The sequence below is a fragment of the Canis lupus genome, chromosome 22, assembly GCF_048164855.1.
Source record: "Canis lupus baileyi chromosome 22, mCanLup2.hap1, whole genome shotgun sequence".
Classification (NCBI taxonomy): domain Eukaryota; kingdom Metazoa; phylum Chordata; class Mammalia; order Carnivora; family Canidae; genus Canis; species Canis lupus.
The window spans coordinates 4,534,870-4,558,220 of NC_132859.1; the positions used below are offsets into that span (position 1 = coordinate 4,534,870).

General features: G+C 38.0%; 1 long non-coding RNA gene across 1 annotated transcript in view; it reads right to left on the reverse strand.

The window, feature by feature from the left end:
• Window positions 1–21,503, reverse strand: part of LOC140613806 (uncharacterized) — a 49,350-nt gene extending 27,847 nt beyond the window's left edge. Inside the window, exon 1 of the long non-coding RNA XR_012014697.1 lies at window positions 21,192–21,503. This is a non-coding gene — a long non-coding RNA (uncharacterized lncRNA). The remainder of the gene's footprint in view (window positions 1–21,191) is intronic.
• Window positions 21,504–23,351: the final 1,848 nt, after the last annotated feature.

Genomic DNA, 23,351 nt, shown 5'->3' on the forward strand with positions numbered 1-23,351 from the left:
ACCCTCTGAATCTGTCCTATCTTATCTGTCTCATGTTTGCTTTTCACCAATTATGACTTTTTAAATTTTTTGCCTTTGGGGTTGTATTTATGATGTCTCCTTTGCCTGGAATGTATGTATTCCTCACTTTCGAATGATTCTGTTATTCTTCAAGACTCCACGGAGTGTCTTTCTTAGAGAGACTTCTTTTGTGATAAGGTAGCCTAGTTTCTGTATTCTCATAGCACCAGTGTCATATTATTGAAAACACTGTAATGAAATTATTGTGTGTTACAGGCTGCCTCTGGGGGATTTTTTTTAGAACTTTGGCCATGTCCTGGTTTTGTCTCTTTCAGTTAATCTTCACGAACATACAACAAAATAGGTTCTTTAATTATTATTATCACTTTACATATGAGAATTTGAAGTTTACAGAAATTTAGTAATTTTCCCAAGTTATGTTGCTAGCAAGTGACGGAGCTTGGACTTGAACCCAGATTTCCTTGACTTTAAACTACTGTGCTATACTGAGATGATGTTATAGTGAGATCAGTGTTAGTGCACTGTAAATGCTCAATACATGTTATTTATTATCACTGACAAGGAACATTTTAATTATTTATTTTGTATTTATAGTACATAACCTATTATAGGGGCTCAGTAAATGTTTGTTTCCTTGAAATAATAGATGACTTTCGTCTTATCCTGAGTTGAATAAATAATTTCTTAGACTGTACTCCAAAAGCACTCTTTTTAATGTCTACTGCACTAATTTGAATTGCAGTAATGTGAATTGTTTAAATATTTGCTCCTCATTTGATCACAAACTTGATGTCAGAGTATGTCCTTCAGATTATTTGTCCATATACATTCTGTGTGCTTTTTTTTTTTTTTTTTTTTTTAGTGCAGGGCTTGTGCTCATGATGATGAAATCAGGACCTGAGCTAAGACACCCAGGCACCCTTCTATGTGCTCTTTGTACAAAAAAATCCCAGTAGAATTAGATATCAAAGTATAATTTACATACTTAAGTATGTAAGATCCTAAGTGTGTGGTAAGTGATGATAAACACAGACACTCACACCATTTAGTTACAGAACACTTTCATTAACTCACAGAGTTGCTTTATGCCCCTTTCTGGTCAATTTAATATACGCTGTTCACTGTTGAACACTATTTGATTTCTTTAATCATGAATTGATTCCTGTGAGTAGAAACTTCTTATCAGTAGAACTTCATGTAAATAGAATCAAACAGTATATATATTTTTTGATATTTTTTTGTGTTCTGCTTCTTTTGCTCACCTCAATGATTTTGAGGTTAATCCCTCTTTGTGTACGTTCTGAACCTTTTCATTGCCAAATACCATCCCATTTTATAAATATAACACAAATTGTTTATCCATTCTTCTCTTGATGGAATGTTTTGGTTATTTCCGGTGTTGGGCTATTAGAAGTTGGGCTGCTATGAACATTCCAATACAATATTTCTTATGCATATGTGTATTTATTTCTCGGGTAAATGTGTAGAATTGAACAGTTGTGTCACTGAGTAGGTATATGTTTGAATTTATGAGAAACTGCCAGCCCAGTTTCCAATTTGATTGTATATTTTATCCTTTCAATACCAACACTGAGAATTCCAGGACTCCTTATGTGTGCCAGCATTTTATCCTTTTTTTTTTTTTTTTTTTTTTTAAGAAGTAGAGAGAGAAACTTAAGCAGGCTTCATGCTCAGTGCTGAGCTGGACGCTGGGCTTGATCTCATGACATGACCCTGAGATAATGAATGACCTGAGTCAAAATCAAGAGTTTGCTGCTTAACCGACTGAATCATCCAAGTACTCTTTTACTCTTCCTCTTTTTAATTTTATTCACTCTGTTTCAGGTATCTCATTATAGCTTTAATTTGAATTTCCTGATAATTAATGATGGTAAACATACTTTCATTAGCTTATGGTACATGTGGTATATTTAGCTTCATTTAAGTGTCTGCCAAAGTATTTTGTTCACTGTTTATTGAGTTGTTTCTATTATTATTATTAATTTAGTGTAATTGTTTTTTATATATTTTGGGTATATCTTTGGTCAATATATATATTGCAAATGTTTTCTCCCAAGATGTGCCTTTCTTTGTCTTTTTAACTTGTCTTCAGAGGAATAGCTTTTGAAAAAAATTTTGATAAAGTCCAATCTATGTACTTTTTTCTATTATGATTATTGTTTTCTGAAAGCTTTGGAAGAAATCTTTGCTTACCTCAAGTTCACAATATTTTCCTACTTTTGCTTCTAAGTGCTTTATACTTTTAGCTTTTATGTTTAGATCTATGATCTATATTAAATTCCTATTTGTATATAGATTGAGATAAGTATCAAAGATTATTTTTTTCTATATGAATATCTAGTCTCAGTAGCATTGGATAAAAAGACTTCCCTTTACCCACTGAACTACTTTGGCCTCTGTATTGAAGAATTCAATTTATTATATAAGATTGGCTCTATTTTGGACACTCTATTGTCTTCCATCGACATATTTGTTTAATTTATGCTAATATTACACTGCTTTGATTTCTGTAGCTATACAGTAAATCTTGAAGCAAGTAATGATATTACCCCAATTGGTTCTTTTTCAAGTTTTTTTGACTTTTAGTTTCCTCGCATGTCTATAGAAATTTAGAATCAGCTTGGAGCTTTAGAGAGCATTCTGGAATTTTGATTAATATTGCATAAGGGACGGGATGCCTGGGTGGCTCAGTGGTTGAGCATTGGCCTTTGGCTCAGGTCGTTATCCCAGAGTCCTGGGATAGAGTCCCACATCAGGTTGTCCTTTTGGGAGCCTGCTTCTCCCTCTGCCTATGTCTCTACCTCTCTCTGTGTCTCTCATGAATAAATAAATAAAATCTTTAAAAAATTGCACTGAATCTAAGATGAATTTGGAGAAAACTGATCTATTTTTTTCTGTTTTTTTTTTAACTTTTATTTTTATTCCAGTTAGTTAACATATGATGTAATACTAATTTCAGGTGTACAATTTGGTGATTCACTTACATACAACATCTGGTGCTCATCACAACAAGTGCCCTCTTTAATCGCCATCACCTATTTCACCCATCACCCCCCCCACCTCCCCTTTGGTAATATTGGTTTGTTCTCTATAGTTAAGAGTATGTTTCTTGGTTTGCCTCCCTCTCTCTCTTTTTTTAAAATTTTATTTATTTATTTATTTATTTATTTATTTATTTATTTATTTTTTATGATAGTCACAGAGAGAGAGAGAGAGAGAGAGAGGCAGAGACATAGGCAGAGGGAGAAGCAGGCTCCATGCACCGGGAGCCCGACGTGGGATTCGATCCCGGGTCTCCAGGATCGCTCCCTGGGCCAAAGGCAGGCGCCAAACCGCTGTGCCACCCAGGGATTCCTGCCTCCCTCTCTTTTATTCCCCTTTGCTCCTCTGTTTTGTTTTTTAAATTCCACATGAGTGAAATCATATGGTATTTGTCTTTCTCTGACTGACTTACTTCATTAAGTATTATACTCTTTAGGTTCTTCCATGTCATTGCAAATGGCAAAATTGCATTCTTTTTATGGCTCAGTAATATTCCATTATATATACTTTTTCTTTATTCATCCATTTTTATCTATCCATTAATAGCCAAATTAGGGACTATTTCCATAATTTGACTATTGTAGATAATGCTGTTATAAACAGAGTGAATGTATCCCTCTGAATTAGTATTTTTGTATTCTTTGGGTAAATTCCTAGGAATGCAGTTGCTGAATTATAGGGTATTGCTGTTTTTAACTTTTTGAGGAAATTCCATACTGTCTTCCAGAGTGACCGCATCAGTTTGCATTCTCACTGACCATACAAGAGGGTTCCCCTTTCTCCACATTCTCACCAACACTTTTTTGTTGTTGTTTTATTGATTTTAGCGATTCTGACAGATGTAAGGTATTATCTCATTGTAGTTTTGATTTCCCTGATGATGAGTGATGTTGAGCATCCTTTCATGTGCTTTTTGGCCATCTGTGTGTCTTCTTTGGAAAACATCTATCTATTCATGTCTTCTGCCCAGTTTTTAATTGGATCATTTGGTTTTAGGGTATTGAGTTTTATAAGTTTTTAAATATATTTTGGGTACTACCCCTTTATCAGATATGTCATCCAGAACCTGTCTGGCTCAGTAGGTAGAGCATGTGATTCTTGATCTTGCAGTCATGAGTTCAAGCCCCATGTTGGGCACAGAGATTAATTAAAAGAAAAAAAAAAAGACACCATGGGATCTCCAGTTAAATGATGTAATTTAAAATTTCATTTTCTAGTTTCTTTTTACACACACACACACACACACACACATATGCATAGAAGTAATTTTCTGTGTTGACCATGTACCATATGGCTTTGGTAAATTCACTAATGAGTTCTAGTAAATTAATTTCTTACCAATTCCTTAGAGTTATCTGCACAACCTTGTCCTCTGCAAATATAGTTTTACTTTTTTCTTTCTAATCCATGTGACTATCCCTACTTTTCCTGCTTTTTTGCATTAGCTAACACCTCTGTTACAATAAAGGTGATGGGAGTAAACATTATTCCTAATCTTATGGGGAAAATATGTCTTTTACCATTAAGTATGATGTTTGCGGCAGGGTTTCATAGACTCCCTTTATTAAATTGACAAAGTTTCCTTTAACTCTTTGTTTATTGACAGTTTTTATATCATAAATGGGAGTTAAATTTATAAAATGCTTTTTTGTACTTGTCGAGATGATTATATGATTTTTGACCTTTATTCTGTTAATGTGGTGAATTGCATTGATTAATCTTTTAATATTACATCAACATTTTATTCCTGAGGTTCTTTCATCCCAGATATATTTGTTATATTTTGCTGGATTTAAATTATTTAATGCTGTTTTTCAGTGTCCTCATCTATTAATTGAATCATCTTTGTAATTTATAGTTTTGTTTTTGCTTACTGATTTTTTTCCTGATTATGGATTTATTCTGCTTTGTTGCATGTTACAGAATTTCTATTGGATCCAGATATTGTGAATGCTGGATTTTGTTTCCTTCCTTAAAGTGTATTGAATTTTATGTCACACCCTTAACATATTTGAGATAAGATTTATTCTATTGAGGCTTTTCCAAGCTTTGTTACTGCAAGTTTAAAGTAGCTTTTGCTGAACTAGCCCTACTCTTCCACAATTGTCTTTCTGGGGTCTCTTCTGAATGAATGTCCTGGGTGTTTAAGAAGGACTCTCCACACAGTTGGTCAGAACTCAGATGTCTCTCATCCTTATGCCATTCCTAGTGGTTTTTATGGTTACATAACTCTAGGTAGTTGTTTCCTCCCCAGCCTTTTTTTTTTTGCCTAGTGTCATGTAATCTCACTGCATAGGTTTGTGATTTAGTATTGAACCAAAGATCTGAGGGGACTCTTACATTGATTTCTGGAGACTTTTCTCTGAAACGGATCTCTCCTTGCCTCTCAAATTCTGGGTGCTTTCACCTCTCTCATCTCTGATCTCTGTCTGCTAAACTCAATGGGAACACTGCTCTACTTCATTTTGGCCTAGAACATTTTGGTTCTAAAAATGCATTCAATAAACAATCTTGGTCAAGTATGGGGTTTCTCTCATCTGTTTACCTTCTCTCATGGGCCAAAGTCCTGTGATTCCCATTGTTTAACACCTGAAAAAAATATATTTTCACACCCCCTTTATCAGTTTTCTAGCTGTTATAGCAGGAAAGATAATCCAGAATCTGTTAACTTCATTATGGCTGAGATAGGGGGTCTCATTAAAATTAGATTAAATCATAAAAAGTGGATGCCAGTGGTATGAATTTATGGACTAAATAGAAATTTGTGGTGTCAGGGAATCAAAGCATTATTTATTAAATCATGTTTTAAGTATATATTGATTACTTCTTCATTCTTATTATAGGGACTTATTCAATAGTTATTTTTTCTCTGCTGTCATTTAATAAACACTTCAACTTCGACAATGTCTTTCTTTTGCTCTATTAAGCAAGTTATTATTTAGCAACAAAGCTGCTGAAGAATACTGCTCATTGATGAGTGGGTGGCTTTCTGCAGTTTTTGTTTGTGCTAAAGCTACTCCTCATTAATCATGAAATAAAAAACATAGCTTGTGCATTAAAAATACTACCAGAGAGAGTAGATTTGGGGGGTATTGATGGACAGGATGCATCTTGCTAAACTCATCCAGCCCACTGAGCTGTGATGAGCATCTCCCTTCATCTGGATGAGTGAACACATGGTGTGTCTCATTTAAAAACCAAAACAGTTTTCAGAAATGTATGGTAGCATGAAGCCATAGTTTTAATAATGTCCTTTTGATGATAAGCATATCTATAAAAAATGGCTTGAGTTGACTAAGGGAGGACCTTTGGGGAAGATTTTAAAATGCTGATGTTGCAATGATATTGGCTCTGGTCAGTAGCAGACGACAGCCAGGAAATCAAATATGTGGCAGAGAAAATGAACAAACTGTGATACCTACTCTGGACCTTGACCATTATCAAATATTTTATGATTGAGGCCAAAAATCTTTTTGACTTCAGGGAGAAATACAGAACAATCAAAGTTTTGAAAATATAATATATTAGGGTAGGTTTCATGGCCTGAGGTTGCTCGGAAATTAGAAGCCTTAGAGTGGAAGGTGTTGGTCTTACTCTATCAGCTTTGGAGGTTAAATGGTAGACATTATGGAAAGCCAGTTATGTGCTTTCAAAGCCTTCTGCATACCAGAAAAGAGAAATGGGATATTAGAATCCCTATCACAGGTAAATCTTTGCTTTTCAGATGTGCCTGTGACCCCTTTCAGGTCTCCATTTTAACAGACTCTTGAGGAGATAGATTATTCTGAACCATTTGAACTAAAGTGAGAGTGGAATAATACTTGAAACCTTTTGCCATATTCAGTGGTTTGGTGATAAACTGGTTCTCTGAGGTGGGGTGAAGCTCTTATTTGTAGTGCTTATTGAGTTCAGTGGTGTAAATATTCCCACCATGGCCAAGTTGAAATGACCAGATTTTAACAACTGACTTGCAAGATAGCTGGATATTCACAATTGGCATAGGCCCATATGGGCAGCTCTAGCACACCAATGGCTATATGATATTCTACAGTGCAGAAGAGGAGTTGTGATGAACTTAATTTAGAATTCTGGCCCCATTTTTTTTTTTTTTTTTTTGTGAAGTATGACTGAGAGAATAACCTTTCTGGCTGTATCAATAATTTGTGATTTATTAATACCACAGAGTGTTGCTGTGAAAATTGAATGAGATAATGATTGAGTGCTTAACACAATTCTTGAAACATAGTAAGCCTTCAATAATTGGTAGCTATTATTGACTGGAGGTAATTTTGAGATAATCTAGTGCAGTGACATGACAATCACTGTTGTTTTAATCTGAGGATTGAGAAAACAGATTTAAAAACTACTATGAATTTTCTTGACTTTTTGAAAATATTTTTTTAAAGATTTTATTTATTCATGACAGACACAGAGACACAGGCAGAGAAAGAAGCAGGTTCCATGCAGAGAGCCTGACGTGGGACTCGATTCCAGAACTCCAGGATCACGCCCTGGGCTAAAAGCAGTGCTAAAACATTGAGCCACCCGGGCTTCCCTGAAAAATATTTTTGTTTTAATTATACCAGGTTCTGTCTACATTTGAAAACTGGTTTCTATTATCGCTTATTTATTCTAACTACAGATAGTTAGATTTTTAGATATGTTTTAATAAATTAATGACCTCACAAGGAACCACCATACTGATAATTGTGCAGTGGAAAGTTGGTAAGAAGGATCAGTTGTCAGAGAGGTGGGTAAACCCTCTGGGGTTTACTCTGGAGCCCCTTGTGCTTTCACAAATGTAGTTTTCCAGTCCAAACATCCAAGCACTTTTGTAGACTTGATAATAGAATTGCAAGTAAGGCCAAATTTTATGTAAATTTGGTGGGACTGATTTTACTTTTCTAAGATTATGTTTTCATGAAGAATAAGTGCTTTTATTTTTATTTTTTTCAGAATCCTATTCTTTTGAGGAGAATATATATTTTGACCTCTGAAGAAAATACTGATGAAAGTGGCTTATGTAGTAGTTTCTTAGGATGGAAATGTCTTTTTGTCAGAATCCTTGTGGAGTTTTGAAGTTCACTCAATTATTATCATTAAATATTTTGTTCATATCAGGTTCAACCAAAAGAATCTCTAAAATTTTAACTCTAAATAACTAATATTTTGTTCTTTTAATAATGCAAATACCATGAAGATTTTATTAAAAATATTTCAAGAGATATCATAAGAATATTTCTAATGCTCTTTTTTTTTGGTAGAAATAACAAGATCACCTTTTTTAATGTTATTGTGCCAAGCCTATCAAAATACATATACTACATTTTTATTCATACTTAACAAATGACTCTGATTGTATTTGAATTCAGATCTGTTGGTGGTAACAAGACAGCAGCTACAATAATTCAAAATAATACAGACAGCATCCATAGATTTCTTTAGCCTTCCACTTTTGTGTAATCTTAAAGCTTCCCTTCCCAATTACGCTGTTGGAAAATCACTGAAAAATGCAAATGGATAAGAGGTTGTCAAGCAGTTGTGTGAACTGGCAGGAATAATAATGTTGGCAGTTCTGTAATCACTGAGCATACAGAAGCTGACAGGACAAATACTTTCTTTCCACCAATTGACTAAATGCGTATTATTGCTGCATGCTTTAGAAAGCACAGGTGAAAACACACCGTTCTCTGAGTTGGCCTTTTAAGCATTTTCAGACTCATCATGGCTTACTGACTTAAGAAAAGAAAGAATACTCTTTGATATTGAATTAGTTATTCCATAATTAGCTGTGTGAAATGCAATATAAGGACAGAGTTCTTTTTCAGCTAAGGAACAAACAATGGCCAAAATATCTTACTGAAAATGGCCTTTTCAGAGTCAGTCTATCCTTATCTATTGATTGCACATCCTCCAAGGAACTGCCAGGACTGCTGCTCTCCCTGGAAATTCCTCCTTGCCGAGTGAGCCATGTGCAGGACCTGGAGGGCTCCATAATTGGCTCATTTATCAGATAGCCTGGGCCACTGGTGCAATGATTCTCAGGTATGATGGGAAAAAGGCAAGAAAGATCACTGAGGACCAAAAGAGATGATTCTGTTGTTTGATCACTTCTCAGGCTCTCATTTTATCTGCCTCTGATTACTTTTTAAAATATTTGTATTAGTTTCCTAGGGTTTCAATAACAAAGGACTATGAGCTGTGTAGTTTAAAAGAACAGAAATGTCTTCTTTCACAGTTCTGGAGTCCAGAAGTCAAAGTGTTTCTCCCTCTGAAGCCTCTAGGGGAGAATCCTTCCTTGCCTCTTCCAGCTTTGGTTAGCTCCAGGTGTTTTTTGGCTTGTGGCAACATAACTCCCAATTTCGGCTAATGCCTTCACATGGCATCTTCTATCTATATCTGTGTCTTCACAAGGTGTTCTTCTGTATGTATATGTCCAATTTTCCCTCTTATAAAGATACCTATCATATTGGATTAGGGCTCATTCTAATGATCATTATCTTAAATTTTATTATATCTGCAAAGACCATAGTTCCAAGTAAAGTTACTGTCACAGGTACCAGGAGTTTAGAACTTTAACATATCTTTTTAGGGGTCATAATTCAATCCATTATAGGACTCAAGGAGACAAATTACTTCTTCTGACACTACCCAAGAAGGTTAAGTCAATTTTAGCAATAGGCTATGAGTGTCGCAAGTGTTTGTGACAAAAAATAAATTAACGGGGTGTGATTCAATTATTCATTCATGTAGCCTTATATTATTGTGGACCTACTATGTGCCAAATATGCACTGGACTTACCTAGGCAGTGATAAATGAGACAATACGGTACCTGCCTTCATAGAGCTTGCAGTTTTGTGGGAAATTATATAAATACTTGAATAATCATGGTAGAGTTAAATTTAATGAAGGAAGAGCTTGGGGTGTAATGAGAGTGTATGGTGAGAGGTTTGATATAGTGTGGGGAATCAGAGAAGGCCTACCTGAAAGGCAAGATAATTATGGCACTGAAGGTAATAATAATATAATGATGCTAGCATCTACTGAGGGCTCAGTATATCCCAGGCCCCATTGTAATTGTAATTGTAAACTCTATTTTCACAGCTACTCCACTTCACAGATAAGAAAGCTGAGGCAAAGAGAGGTTAGGTAAATAATTAAAGGCTGTACGAGATGTAGGATTTTTGCTGAGGGCTGATTAGGAATGAATGAGGTAAAGAGGTAGAAACAGAGCTTTGCATGGAAATAGGAAGGATGCCTGAAGGCTCTGAGGCAGGATGATCTCCTCTATGGCTACAATGAGTTCAGCAAGGAGGGGAGAAAAGCAGTTGAGTATTATAGAACGGATGAAGATCTTTGTCTTCATTTTAAAAGCATTGTGAAGCTATTGATAGGTTTATATAGGACAATGTCTTAAAAAAAACAACAACAGTATTTTAAAAGGGAAAAAAGAGTTGAGTTGTAATGTGAAGGATTGGATGGAGACCAGAGTCTCTAGGAAGACTCTTATTGTTAAAATGTTTGTAGCCCAACGCAACCTACAGATTTAATGCAATCCCTTTCAAAATATGAATAGAATTTTTCACAGAACCAGAACAAATAATACTAAAATTTGTGTGAATAACCAAAGACCCAAAGAGCCAAAGCTGTCTTGAAAAAGATGAACAAAGCTGTAGTAATCAAAACTGTATGGTATTGGGACAAAAATAGACACACAGATCAATGGAACAAAATACAGAGCCCAGAAATAACCCCACAAATATGGTCAGTTAATCTTTGACAAAGCAGAAAGAATATCCAATGGGAAAATGATAGTCTCTTTAACAAATGGTGTTGGGAAAACTGGGCAACCAGATGCAAAAGAATGAAACTTGACCCTGTTCTTACACCAGACACAGAAATAAATTAAAAATGCATTAAGGACCTAAATGTGAGAGCTAAAACCCAAAAAGTCCTAGAAGAGAACATAGGCAGTAGTTTCTCAGACATTAGCTGTAGCCACATTTATCTAGATATGTCTCCTAAGGCAAGGCAAACAGAAGAAAAAAATAAACTATTTGGACTACATCAAAATAAAAATCTTCTGCAAAGCAAAGGAAACCACCAAAAAAAAAAAAAAAAAAAAAAAAAAAAACCTAAAAGGCAACCTACTGAATGGGAGAAGATATTTGTAAATGACATATCCCATAAAGAGTTAGTATCCAAAATAAATAAGGAACTTATAAAACCTAATATAAATAATATAAATTTTTTAAAAGATTTATTTATTCATTTTAAAGAGAGAAAGCACAAGCAGGAGTGGAAGGAGGAAGGGAAGAGGAAGAGAGAAAGAATCCCAAGCAGACTCCCCACTGAATGTGGAGCCCGATGCGGGGCTTGATCCCATGACCCTAAGATCATGACCTGAGCTGAAACCAAGAGTGGGATATTGAACTGGCTCTGCCACCCAGGCACCCCAGATAAAGAGCAGGTTTTATAGGAAAGATTGTGGCTTTGGTTTGGACACATTGAATTTAAGAGTCTATGTGTAGCCAAAAGGCTACACCAAATTAGCAATGGGAAATATAGTTCTGCAGTTGAGAAAGAATGTCAGGATGGATCTATAATTTCTGAGGCCATTATAAGAGTGATAACATTTGAAACTATGGGAGTGATTTTCACCAGATGGAGAGAGAAGACTTTGAGGAAGATAAAGGTTTTGTATTGGGTTCCCAAAATCTTTAGTATTTGAAGAATAAGTAGGGAAAGGGAAGCAAGTTTTGAAGAGAGGCTGAGAGGTAGGAGAAGGTAAATCAGAATAGGTGACATGATGTGACCGAAGCCCAGGGAAGAGAGAATTTCAAGGTGTAAATATATTTACAGAATATAATCCACAAACAAACAATATTCCCAAATAAGGTGGCAAATGAAAAGTGTTGAGTAGACTTAGTCGCATCAAAGTCATTGATGGCCTTATCAAAAATAATTTTTGTGGTGTGGAGAGGGCAATGAGTATATTGGAATGCACAGACTGGTGAAATAAAGAAGCTGAGAAGAAAGGATTTTGTACCATCTTAAAGAAGTTTGGTTGGGGGAGAAGATAGGCCAGTGGCTACAGGCGATGTAGACCTTGGGGTGTGTATGTTTTAAGTAGGGGATTCCAGCTTAGATCAAGCATAAATGCTCATAATAAAGGATTAGGTGGAGAGAGAGAGAGAGAGGAGTTATTTAGGGCACATGATAAAGAGGGGAAATTGATAGCCTAAGATTCCAGGAAGTTTGAAAGTGGTGAGATTTGTAACAGGCAGAGAGGAAAGGAGGGTCCAGAAGCTGATTTAGCTGCAGGAAGCTGAGGGAGTTTATATTTCATGGTTTCCAATTGTTTTGAGAGATAGGAGGTGAAGTGATTTCCCGCATGAGAGGAAGAGGGGCTTGGCAGTTTGAGGAGATGGAAATAGTCATTGCAGAGAGTGGGAAGACTGCTGTAGAAATCAAAGTGAGAAAGTCTACTGATTCAGAGATCTTCCTCATTTTGTTTTTTGGATGTGTTCCAAATGTCTGGGACAGAACCTAATACATAGTAAACAGTGTATTTGTTGAAAAAATGTTTTATGAATTTGAGGCTGTGAGTTGACTGTTGCCTAAAGGCTGAAGCACCAAGCCAGCATTCCCTCTTTGTCTATATTTGACTTTGAGGTCCCTTACACAAGTTTACACAAGTTGAAGATCGTTCTCGGCCTACTCGGAAGGAACTACTGGCTCTGAAATGATGTGAAGAAATGTGGCTTCTTCTGTTCTATAATTTATAGACACGAGAAAGCATTTATACATCTGCACCCTAGTTCCTTTAGAAAGTCAGTGCTTTTCTGCAAACGCTTCCTTCTTTCAGACACTTAGTTTTTCCTTTGAGAACCATTTGTCATGGACACTTCCACACTATGGAAGCTTTTGTCAAAGGATTATTATTTCTTTTGAAAAATGTGTCCACGGTAGAAAAAGATTTGTCCTGAAATGGGTAGCGATATTTCATGTTTGGAATTATCACTGCCAACAGAAGTATAGGGGTCAAGCACAGGCTGCCCCAGATGGGCCACTTTGGCATGGATGTTATTTTGATTTAAAAGTCATCACAACCTAGCAGATGCAGGGAAAGCTCTTTTCTCAACTGCCTAAATTTACACTGGAGAGAAGAGCTTTTACCAGGAAGAGAGCTTTTAACAAACTCATCTTTACCTAAGAAACTTGCCTACAGAATAGGGCAACCTGTGTTTTTCAGAACATCTCCTGTCACCTTCCTGCTAATGGCCTTCCATTGTATCCTCTGTCCTGACTCCTCTCCTTAGCTCCTAGAAGCTTTACGTTGCCTCATTGTCTTTGGAACTTTCTGTCAGTGTGGATTCCCCTTACGTATGCTATTAAATTTGATTTTTCTCTTGCTAATCTGTCTCATATCAACTTGATTCTAAATCCATATAGAAGGATCAAAGGGCAGAGGAAGATCCTCCTCCCCCACAGAAGGGATAATGGCATGTCCCTTACCTGCTTTCCCTGTGTCAGCTCAGTGTCTATGATGTGCCAATTGGCTTGAGTCGGTTTTGACAACTTTTACCACTTCTCATGGAAACTTCATAAGTAATTTGATAATATTCATTTTTATCAAGGCAGTTGACTAAGTTAAGTGGTTTCACTTCCAGTTCTGTAATAAATCTCTTGTATCACCACACAGCCTGGTGATATTATTTAGGCTTCTCTCTAAATGCTTATATTTTGTTTGGAGTTGGGGTTAGCACAATCTTTTGGTCATTTTCATTCTTGATAACTATTTGATATCTTTGGGTTCAAAGAAAATCTACTCAAATTACTCCAGGAGCATCTATGTGAATACATCTGATGTCTTGATTAATTCCTGCATTCTTCCATTCCTTTGTCCAGCCTCATTGTCTTCCTTCTTTCTAATAGTCATTGAGAGCCCTCCTTTGACAGTATGTTTGTAAACAAAGGCATTTTATTTTCTAGATTGCCTTATTAGAAAAGGCATTTTTAAATATTTCATATTTTAAAAGGTGATGCTGGTTCGTTCCACCACAGAACCAGAAAAATTTCAAAAGTGTGTGACATACCATCAAAAATAAAATACTCTGAGTATGGCTGTCAAACAGATTCAATTATGAGAATCATGTCAGTAGGCTCATAATAGCTTTTATTTGGTAGTTTAGAAAAATGCTGTTCATCATCTAGAATTACCAGCTTTTAGAAATTTCAATGCAGTTTGTTTTCCAAGAGGAGTGACTTGTACATGAAATGCATTCCAGAATAGAGCCTAATACCCCTTGAATGGCTTGCATATAAGTGACTCATTATGGGCTAAGTGACAATTACTTCATTTTCATCATTGATCAATTCATTTCATCTTTGGTTAGGCAAATGAACCACCTGAGGTGCACCTGTTTGAATGCATGTCTTAGGTCTGCATGTAAAGTAACTACAGGAAAAACACAAACCCGTTTCTACATCCTACAGGGACATGAGCAGAGTGCACTGTACATGGTAAATGCTTGATAAACAGTTACTGAATATGTGGAAATTTGCTCAAATTCTCATCATTACTCATTTTAGGGGAAGTGCATGTCTCTTTTTTTTTTCTCAGATTTACTTTCATGCTATCAAACTGTCTGTGGGCATTGCAACAACTATTGTTAAAACATTCTTCCACTGAGTGTCTATTGTATATTTAGAGTGTATGTAGCATCAGATCAGGTCTTTCCACTAACTGCAAGAGATGTGGATCTTTAACTACAGAGAAAACAATTTTAAAATTCCAATGGCCTTAGTGCTTAAGACTGTATTTGGCATCAAACAATACTGTATTTACCAATAGATACAACAGTGCAGAGGTTTTGGATTGCTTAAAAACATTACCTTTTAAAATATTTTATTTATTTATTTGTGAGAGAGATTGAGAAACAGCACAGGAGCAGGAGGAGGGGCAGAGGAACAAGCAGATTTCCCGCTGAGCACGGAGCCCCGCAGGAGGCTGGATCCCAGGACCTGAGATATTGACCTAAGCCGAAGTCAGACACTTAACTTACTGAGCCACCCAGGTGCTCCTAAAGACATTACCTCTTAAAAGAGAACATCAAAAATAGTTATTGCAGCCACTCCATACAGGATGGGCCCCATCTAAAATTTGGTTCATTATCAAGATTGATGATGACACACATACACACACACACACACACACACACACACTCACACACAGTGAAAATGTATGAAAAGATTTTTTAGTAATGTCCCATGCAGGTCCAAAATGACAAGAGAGAACAGAGAAAGGAGACTGGGCTGGGGTCTTCCTGGCAGTTAGGAGGTGGGGCTCGGCTGTGGCTTCCTGCATGGTTTGAACCTCCCTGCTGATGCCAAGGCAGGCAGCTGTGGGGCTTGCTTATCAGCTTCCCCAGATGGGGGTCAAGAGGGAAAAAAAAGAGGTGACACTAAAAAAAGATGTTTGCTGTCAGGCAACCAAAATAGAATCAGATTCTTTATTGCAGAAGCTGCATGGGGAAGATCAGAATTTTGTGGGGGCAGTGTATGTAAACTCATCTTTGTAATTTTTTTTTTTTTAATGATCTATTTCATGGCAGGTGAGGAATCTTTTTTTTTTTTTTTTTTTTTTTTTTTTTTAAGGCATCAAAGGTTGTGGTTGGTACTGGGCTATAACTTAACTTCTTTAAGCTTTCTTTCCACTATTCTCCTTCTTAACCAACCTTTTGCCACATGGAATTATGTGTCCACTCTCCAACCCTACATTTTTGCTCATGCTCTTCTCTTGTCCTGCAGTCCTCTTCCTACTTCATTTGGAGGTGTGAGTCTTACCTGTTCTTCAAGTCCAGTTTAAAGGCTTGATTGAATCCTCCCCCCCCCCCACCCCGGTTCTGCCTCTGGGAAATAATTGCTGCTGCATCTAGTCTTGAAGAATATTTTGTTTCTTCTTATAGCACTTTTCATTGTCTAATTAGTCTCTGAAAGCACCTGGAGACCAGAATCTAAGAGACTGACTTATTTTTATATCTTCCACACTGTCTTTCTTGTAGAATGTCAGCGCCAAGAGGGTGGGAACTTTGTTTTGCATGCTGGTATTCCTTTACCCTTGGAACAGTGCCTGGCACAGGATATATACACACTATACAGTATTTAGTAAATGAAGATGACAAATATTTGTTGAATAAATGAAAGCTAAATTCATAAAAGCTATCTGATTCAAACTTGTATTAGATCCTTAAATTGTCCCTTTATGCGTTGCTTAAAAAAAGAGAAGTGTGTATTTTGTTGAGAGTGTAGGTTCAACTGGTTGACTTGGTAGTTGAATTCATTTAGAGGAAAAGTCAATATTGGACCAGGCATTTACAACTGGGCATCTCTGATGTGGTTCTGTAACATTTTCAGAAACTGAGACAGACTTTGATTGAAACAGGGAGTATTAATAAGCTGTAGATCATTGTGAAGGTACTTGGCAAGCATAGACATTTTGCTTTTGCCCTGTCCCTGGTTTTCAGAGATCTATGCTAAATCTGTCTTTTTTATCACAGCTGTAGGCAAAATTAGCAGATGCTGAGAGGCTGGCTCCAGCCGATGCACACTTCCCTTGGCTGTACTTGTGGCTTCAGCATTTACAGGAGACCAACTTAGGATAGTCTAGAAGATAAGAAGTCTTATGATTCTCGTGAACATATAACAACATCAGGCAGGTCAATGTGAGTGAGGGAAGTCTAAAAAGGAAAGGGAAATCAGGAGTGTATATACCTCCCAAACAGTTTTTGCCTCTGTGCTTAAGGCCTTACTTTTCCCCAGGGGAGGACAAACCAAACACTGTCTGCAGAAGGTGATAGCATCCGAACTCAGATGTGGACTCCCAAATTAAGGGTGTCAAAATCCAACATGAAAAATTCCTAGCTAAGTCAGATTTCAACTGACAGTTGGTTTTTTAAAAAAGCCCTTTTCCCTTTCTGCTTCTTTGTGTCTTCACATTCAAGAACTTCCTGCCCTTTATTCTTAAATTACAGATGTCATAGTGGAAAGGGCAAAGAGGAAAAGAGAATACTTGATTATAGAGGGGATGATTGATAGAAACAGGATCGGTAAGCTGGTTACTAAGGAGTCTGGGATATTTTCCCAGACTCTGCACCCGTCTGTGATTTATTCCGATGGAAGTGACATTGTATGGAATTCAGAACCCAGGCCTCACACAATCTTGCAGCTTCTGCCTTTGTCCTCATGGATGCTTCCCTGGAATTTGTATGTCAGAAGCGGATCTAGTTTACCAGAAGGTGAAAGGCTATGAGGCAAAGAACCAGCCAAGGCTCAGCATCAAGCACCAGACGTGGGAGAGAAGCCATCCTCGACTTTTTATTTTCTGCTGAGCCACCAGCTGAATGTGTGAGTGAGCCCATGTGAAACCAGCAAAGGAGCTACCCAGCCAGCTCACAGATTCATGAAAAATAATAAATTATGCTATTTTCAGCCACTGAGTTTTGGGGTGACGTGTTACATGGCTAAAGATAACTGATGCCACAGCCTGGTTTTGAATTTCACTTTTATTTAGTCTGACAAGTCTTAATTATTGCTTTCCAACCTCTTAGCTTTTTCAAAATAATGACATTTCATCATCTTTATCTGTTATGTATCACTGAAGTATTCCATTGTTCACTCATTCACTCAGTATTGTGTCACTTGAGTATCATATATATGTTAGGAACTAGTGAAATGAGACTTCAGAGGTAGGCTGATACAGGACCTGTGCTTTTCAAGTCAATATGGGCTGACAATTAAAAGTGAAATAGAATGGAATTGGTGTCACACATAGTAATGGTAAGCATGGTTTCAGGTATCTAAATATATGTGTATGAGTCATAATATAAGTGTTTCTGTTTCTGTAGGTCTTTATTTTTAAGTTTGAAAACCACTGAACCATATCATGGAGAGCATCATATGTTATCCTAAGAAATTGTTGTTGTTGTTGTTTTTCCTATGCTTTGAAGTGTCATTGCAGAATTTTAGGCATGGTTGGATTTTGTCTTTAGGCCTGCTGTGCTAATGGCTGTGTGATGGGTTTATTTGAAGGGGGAATGACATAGGTAGGGAGAGGAATTAGAAGTGTAGACTGAAGTAGAGATAAGCAGAGAGGCTCTTTTAAAAAATTTTTAAAAATAGACACATAATTTTATTTATTTTTTATTTAAATTCAATTTGCTAGCATATAGTGCATCATTAGTTTCAGATGTAGTTTCCAATAATTCATCAAGGCTTTATGAGTTAGGAGAGAAAGGAGTAGACTTAAATATTTGGGAATTTGAATCAGAAAAACTCTGGTGGAGGTGAAGGGAAGGAAAGAATCAAGGGAATGATTGATATTAGCATGTTCTGACAGATTTTATGCAGGAAGTAATGTTAAGAAAGGCATCAAGGATGACTCACAGATTTCTGTCTTGTATGCTTGGGGCATAGCACAGGTAGAGAAACAGGGATTCCTGGGTGGCTTAGTCCATTAAGTGTCTGACTCTTGGTTTTGGCTTAGGTCATAATCTCATGGGTTGTAAGATAGAGCTCTGTGTGGAGCTTTTCACTCAGTGGGGAGTCTGCTTGATAATATCTCCCTCTGCCCCTCTTCCCATGCATGTGTGCTCATGTTGTCTGTCTCTCTCAAATAAATGAATGAATGAATGAATGAATGAATGAATGAATCTTAAAAAAAAAGAGGTAGAAACAGATGGGGCATTATTATATGTTGATTGAAACCAAGATGGTAGGGACACCTGGGTGGCTCAGTGGTTGAGCATCTGCCTTAGGCTCAGGGCATGATCCTGGGGTCCGGGGATCAATTTCTGCAGTGGGCTCCCCACGGGGACCCTGTTCCTCTCTCTACCTGTGTCTCTGCCTCTCACTGTGTGTCTCTCATAAATAAATAAATAAAATCTTAAAAAAAGAATAATAGTAATAAAAAAAGAAACCAAGATGGTAGGTATGTAAAGAGAACATAGAGAGAAATGCGCCCAAAGAAAGAACTCTTAAATGTTGGGGAAACCCTTAAGTGGTCAAAGTAATAGGATGACAGAATGATGGTAGAGGAGGAAGGCTAGAAACTACAGTGTGCCCAGTGAGCAAGGGAAAGGATATTTTCAAGGAGACTGAGTTTAATAGTCCAATGAAACAGAGAGATGTAGGAAAAAAAAAAAAGATGAAAAGTAGGCTTCAGATTTGACAATTAGGAGATCACTTATAAGCCAGTCAATGGGGTGGTGGGGCCAGTAGCCAAATGGCAGGGGGTTGAGCATTAGTAGAAAGAGGAAGGCTACTATATTAGGATATTTGAATGAGATTAAAAGGTGAGCTACTCTATGGCTGTGGGGTTCAAGGAGGTTTCTGGATTTTTGATTTGCTTGTGTGTGTGTCTGTGTGTGTGTGTGTGTGTGTGTGTGTGTAATAAGAGGGAGAGAGTGGGGAGAAGGAGCAGAGGGGGAGAAAGAATCTTCAGCAGGCTCTATCCCCAGCACTGAGCCTGGCATGGGGCTTGATCTCACAGCCCTGAGGTCATGACCTGAGATGAAATCAAGGGTCAGATGCTTAATTGACTGAGCTAATAGGTGCTTCTGATTTGCTTGTTTAAAGCCCTGGAAGAAGGAGGTAGTAGAGGAGGAGGAGAACATGAAAATAGAGGGCAAGAGGGGATGAAGTGGAGTGATAGCTGTTACACCCTCCAAAGGCAATGGCCAAATCCTACCGCTTGTTACTTCCCCAACTTCCCTTGCACGAGTTCCTTCTATCCACTGCTTCTACTCAATCATTGTTCAGGCCTCCATGGTCTCTTGCCTAGATTAATGCCTCCTCACTGTTGACTGCACAGACCCCTAAGAATTAAAGAATTATAAGAGTTGTAGCAAATAGGGGAAAAAATAGTGTATGAATTGCCCTTATAGAACTCTGCCCACTGTCATACAGGCTGAGGGCATCATGATGGCAAAGACCATTTAATTTTCCCTGGGAGGCATGGGAAACTTTACAGTGAATGTGGCATTAGAACGGATTCTTGAAGGATGAGTGCCATGGCTATTGCTGTTGTTGCTTTCCAGGATCAGGACATTTTAAGTAGAGGGGTGGCATGTGCAAAAGGAATAGCAGAACCCATGGCTAAAAGGCGGGTGCGTGCTTTCTTGTACTTGGGCTGCCACAAGGAACATCACAGACAAAAATGACTGAGACATCAGGAATCTATTCCTCTCAGGTTCAGAGGCTGGATGTCCAAGACCAGGTTGCCAGCATTGTCAGGTTCTGGTACACTGTCTCCTCCTGGCTTCCAGATGGCTGCCCTCACACATAGGCTCATTTGGTGGTGAGAGAGAGAGAGCCTTCTTTTCCTGTTAGGGCACTGACTCCAGCATGGAGGTACCTCCTTCATGACATTATCCAAATCCAATTATCTCCCAAGAGTTCCATCTCTAAAAGCTATCACATTGAGGGATAGGGCTTCAACACATGAATCCTGGAGAGATACGATGTAGTCCACAGCACTCTGCTTCTGGGCTTCCAAAATCCATGTACTTCCATGTCATTCTTTCATGCAAAATCCATTCATTCCATCCCCAAATCCCCAGAAGTACTAACTTATTCCAGCATCAACTGTAAAGCCTGAGGTTCAAATTCTCATTTAAATACCATCTAAAGCAGGCATGAGCGGAGACCCAAGTCATGGCATGATTCACCCTGAGGCTAAATTTCCCTCCAGCTGTGAACTCATGTAAAAAGTGTTCGGAGACCTGTTTTCCAATGCAGATGTGTTTGTGTGTGCTACCACCAAGCAACTTCGTAGACATCAGCTGGATGTCCTATAGTTCAACTCAGTTCTGACACTACCTACACAGAGAGAGGTAGCATCAGATCCCACAGGTTAAGGGCTCAGTCCTGCAAGACAGCCACCCCCACCCTTGCCCTTCCGATACCCCTTGTAAGCCCAGATTGTTTTCTGTACTAATGGCCAACTAGCTGTAAATCAGAGGTTCCCATGATTCCCTCCATTGGTTTGATTAATTTGCTAGAACAGCTTATAGAATTCAGAAAAACTTTTTGCTTACTAGATTACCTGTTTATTATAAGAGAATGTGACTTCAGAACAGCCAGAGGGAAGAGATGCAGAGGGTAAAATATAGGGAGAGAGTATGGAACTTCTGTGATTTCTCAGGGCATGCTATCTTCCCAAATCTCCACACGTTCACCAACCTGGAAGCTCTCCAAATCCTGTCCTTTTGGGTTTTATGGCTTCATTACATAGGCATAATTGATTAAATCATTGGCCTTTGGTGACTGATTCAACCTCCAGCCTGTCTCCCTTTCCTGGAAATCAGGGGGTGGGATTGAGAGTTCTAACCCTCTATTCTTGGTTGGTTCCCCTGGCAACCAGCTCCTCTGCCTAGGCAAGGTCCAAAGGCTCCGTCATTAACATAATAAGAGACACCTTTATCGCTGTCATCACAGATATCTCTAAGGCTTTTAGGAGCTGGGTGCCAGAAACTGGGATGAGAGCCACATGTGCCTTTCTTATTATAAATCACAATATCATACTGTGAAACCAGATAAGTTTTGTGCTTCCAAAATACAGTGGTGGGACAGGTGTAGGATAAACATTTCCATTACAAAAGGGAGAAATCAGAGGGAAGAAGGGGATGACGGGTCCCAAAGGAGTCCAGTACCCAGCGAGGTAAATCCATCAGATCTCAAGCCTCAAGATTAATTCCGTTTGGTTCGATGCCTCACCTTCTGGATCCACTGCGGTAGCATATCTGCCCCGTGGCTCTGCTTGGGGGCGGTTGCCACTCTTAAAGCTCCAGGTAGTCTGGCCCCCATGGCTCTGGATGATCCCACTCCTGTAGCTTTGGTTAGAAGTTGTCTCTGTCTCTCTTACTTTTAGTCTAATCTGACAATATCTCTGCACATACAATCCTATCATCTCTTTATTGGGTGATAATCCAGCCTTTGGTGTTCTCTTCTGAACATACTTTCTCATTATTTGCAATAGGGGCAGGATGAGAGCTTTTCCAAATCCTCAAGTTTTAGCTCCTATTTGTTGAATAATTCCTTCTTTATTTCATCTCTTTCTTCCTGCATTTTCGTACAAGCAATCAGAAGGGACCAACCTTAAACACTTGTTTAGGACTCTCCTCAGCTAAATACCGCTTTCATCACTTGCAAATTCTACCTTCCAAACAGCACTAGACCCCGAACAAAATTCAGCAAGGTCTTTGCCATTTTATGACTAGGATTGCTCTTCCTCTAGTTTCCCATAACATATTCCTCATTTTTGTCTGGCATCTCAGCAGATACGGCCCCTAATGTACGTACTTCTATAATATTTTGTTAACTATAATATGTGTCATATATTATATAAGAAAGAGAGTGTTACAGATTGAGGTTTATTATAAGGAATTGGCTCACGGTGCAATGGAAGCTAAGAAGTCCCAGGATCTGCAATCAGGAAGCTAGAAACCCAGGAGAGCCAATGGTGCAGTTTTAGTCTGGGTCCAAAGGCCTGAGAACCAGGAGAGCTGATGATGTAATTTCAAGTCTGAGTCCAAATCTGAGTACAAGAGAAGACCAATGTTCTGACTTGGGGAGATTCAGGCAGAGAGAGCAAATTCTCTCTTATTCTGCTTTATTGTTCCTTTCAGTCCTTCCGTGGATGGGATGCAGCCCACCCACATTGAGAAGATCAATCTGCTTTAGTTCGTCTATTGATTCAAATGTGAATCTAATCCAGAAAACTCTCAGAAACACACCCAAAATAATGTTGGACCAAATGTCTGGGCACTCCATAGCCCAATCAAGCTGACACATAAAATTAGCCATCACAGTATATACGGAGGTTTGTGGGGATTGAAGTCAGATGGGCAGGCCTGGAGCCATTTACTAAGAGCACACATGGTAAGCCTCCTCAGAATTGTTGTTCTCTTTTAGCTAATAAGGGAACATTTAAAGGTCTTTAGCAGCAAAGACACAAGATCACAACTGTGCTTTAGTTTGTTTTGTTTTGTTTTAATGAACATTAATGGTGGTGGTTGAAATTTCTTCAGAAATTTACCCTAAAGACCCAGAAGTCTGGTTAAGACAGAACAATAATGGGAGGTTCTCAAATCTACAGTCGCATCCCAATTTCAGCACTTATTTTTTGGTGTGAATTCGACAAGTTACCTAACCTCTTTCTAGGTCTCTGTTTTTGCATCAACAATATAGGAATTTCAGAGTCATT